This window comes from Etheostoma spectabile, chromosome 5 (genome assembly GCF_008692095.1).
Source record: "Etheostoma spectabile isolate EspeVRDwgs_2016 chromosome 5, UIUC_Espe_1.0, whole genome shotgun sequence".
NCBI classification, from domain to species: domain Eukaryota; kingdom Metazoa; phylum Chordata; class Actinopteri; order Perciformes; family Percidae; genus Etheostoma; species Etheostoma spectabile.
This window is the reverse complement of record NC_045737.1, coordinates 892,746-895,890: the sequence shown is the minus strand read 5'-3', so window position 1 is coordinate 895,890 and position 3,145 is coordinate 892,746.

Here is a 3,145-nt window from a genome sequence, read left to right as displayed (position 1 = left end):
AACCCCAAACCACAACAGTTTCTGTTCTATTATATTATATGTGGAATAAACTAAATAATGAAGTAAAGGAATGTCCAAACATTTTCCATTTCAAAAAGCCAACCTGGGCTTGTATTGAATCATTTGTAGTATGTGTATTAATATTGTTGTATATGTGTAAATATATGTACAGTATGTGAATAGAACTTTTGAATTTATATTTTCATTGATTGCAGATTTATTGTCTCTGTTGACTTATTATTTTGTAGCTAATTCATTTAATGTGGCAGTAAGGGTATGAAGAGGTAGGAGTACATATGTATTACTTTTTCCTACTCTTTGCATGTGTAAATAGAGGTTTTTAAGTACTGTAAATTATGGAGTTTTATTTAGTTGTTTAACTGTTTTTTCAATAAATCAAGGGTTTTAAAGAATATATTCCTGTTCCATTTAGTCAGCTTTTTTATTGAATCAAGAGAAACACTGAAAAAAAGGATGATGGTACAGTCCATGCTAAACTAATGAGATTATTAAGCCTTTCCTCTGTGTACACATATCCTCTACAAGTCTGATTAGGGGCTGTATTATTTGTGTCCCCTTCAAAAACTGCCCTTCAGAAATGTTGTGTTCATTGTTTCCCCTGTCCCCCCCAACTGTTAGATCAGATTTACGCCCATGCTTGGGCGTGTGACGAAGGTAAACCCCAACACATGTACCCTTAACATGGTGGATAAAGGGAAGTGAAGTGATTCCTTAGGACGGTCAAATTACGGGAGAAGAAATGCGAGGATCGAGATGTGAGCTGTTTCCCACTGCTTGGTGTCTGTTTTGCCACCACAGATGTTGACAGAAAGCAGTGCTGAAAATTGTTAAAGCACATCTGTCCAAACTTAACATTGATTTCAACCAGTACTTCTAGGGTATTGAATCAAAGTCAGCGAAACTTAACTGGGCGAGGAACCCATTTATTGTGACAGAAAGCAGCAGCAGCAGCAGCGTTCCTGTGAGACTGCAGGGACATGTGATGGATTGGTCTGCTGACCGTGGGCTTAAGATGGCACATTTTGAACAAAAATTCAAAAACAGGTTGTTTTTGTATGGGATCATCACTCATAAAGAAATTTCATCAAGAAATGTGATGTCCTGTGGAATAAAAGATAACTTAGATCTGTTTTTTGTGAACAGAGGAGCATGTTTTTATGTTCGTTGCAGCGTTTGTTTTTGTTTTCCCTGATAACTAAGACTTGAGATAACCACTTGTCAGGCTTACATATTATTGTTCTCTGTGTGATTTCAATAAAGTTCTGGGAGATTCAATTTCCGATTATTTTTTTTCTTTTTCTTGTCTTACAGTTTTTCTCAATCGCTTTGGCACAATCGTTGAATGAATATTAAACTCTGTCAAGCTATAAGACTATTTATATGAACATTAGGTCAGATCACATGTATATAGTCATTTGTCTTTGCTTTGACACAAAATGCACCGAGTAAGCCCTGTACATCAAAATAGTTTACATTCATTTGCCATTGAATCATAAATCTCAAATGCAATTTCCATGTTTATTGTCCAAATCCCTACATGCAACACAGAGCAACCAACAATCACAATAAGTTGTCACACATATATTAGATACACAAGAGTTATGTGGTATTGTTGTAAAAGTTGTCCAATTGACATAGATAGGAAAGAGTTCAATATCCTCATAATTTAGAGCAACCAAACAGGTGACAGGTGAGGATATCACAGCAGATTGTTGTGTGTGTGTGTGTGTGTGTGTGTGTGTGTGGGGGGGGGGGGGGGGGGGGGGGGGGGGCTGCGTCATGCCAACAATAAATCTGTCATTGCATTGTGAAGGAGGATACCAGGTGTGATGTCAATAAAATGTGGCCAGACACAGAGTAGATTACATTTGCATCATATTTTCTTGTTTCTTGCACAGCAGTTCCTGATAATTTTGCAGTTGTGTATCTTTTTTTTGTACCATCTTTCTGTGTATATTTGTGATTGACTGGTGTGTACATACAAGGACAAATTATAGTGGCTAGTCATGGCTGATACCAATACTAAGCAGCTGGCTAAATGTACAATAATAGCAACTGGACCATGTTACAGAGTTGGTAACTATCACCATTTTGACTGTTAAAGCAATGATGAAAGGAACATTTTGTGTTGCGGTTTTGGTGTTTTTGTCTTGTCTTATTGTGGCAGTCTGTTTTCCTGTCTTGTTTTGGTAGCCTGGTTTTCTGTCATGTCTTATCGCCTTGTGTAATTTTTGGTCTTGTCTTGTTTTAGACTTAGACTTAGACTTAGATTTAGACTTATCTTTATTAATCCCTTTGGGATGATGTTCTGTTTCCTGTTTTATTTTGATAGTCTGGTTTTCTGTGCTGTCTTGTGTAGTTTTACTTCCGGTGTGTTCCCACCCTTGTGATTACCTGATGTCTTCCACCTGTTTGTCTCACCTGCCTCCTGTTACCTCGTTACCCCCTGTATGTAATCTTGGTGTTCCCCTTGTCCTGTGTCAGACCATTGTGTGTGTTTTGTCTCCTGTTTTGTATTGCTGTGTGTTAGTCTTCCCTGTTTGTCATAGTATTTCTTTTTTTCTGTTTTTGTCTTGGACTTATTTTGGATTACCTCTTTGCCTGCCATTTCCAGGACTCCTTTTTTTTGCTTATCTTTATGTTATTAAATCATCAAAACTACTCCACTGCTTTCCGTCTCTGCCTTTGGGTCTCTAAACTCACATTTAGACATTTAGTTTTGATAACACTGATAATATTTATTGATTGATTTATTTACATTGAAACAGGAGTTCATTATTTGGATTGTGTCATCACCTTTGCATGACACATTGAGTAATGTGCTGAATGTACCACATGAGGATTGTACTTACAGTTTTGACAATTAAGTTTGTTTTAGTAAATTGGCCAAATTTATTAAGAAAAACTAATGGTCATATCATGATTTATTCAATCATGTGACATCCCGGCAACATATACAGATCCTGATAGCCCAGGTTCTCCTGAAAGAAACTATGTCTATAACTGGATGAACACAACAGGTGATAGATAGATAGATAGATAGATAGATAGATAGATATCCCAAAAAATGGGAAATTATGGTGTTACAGCAGCACATGTACATCAGTCACACAGCACAGAATAT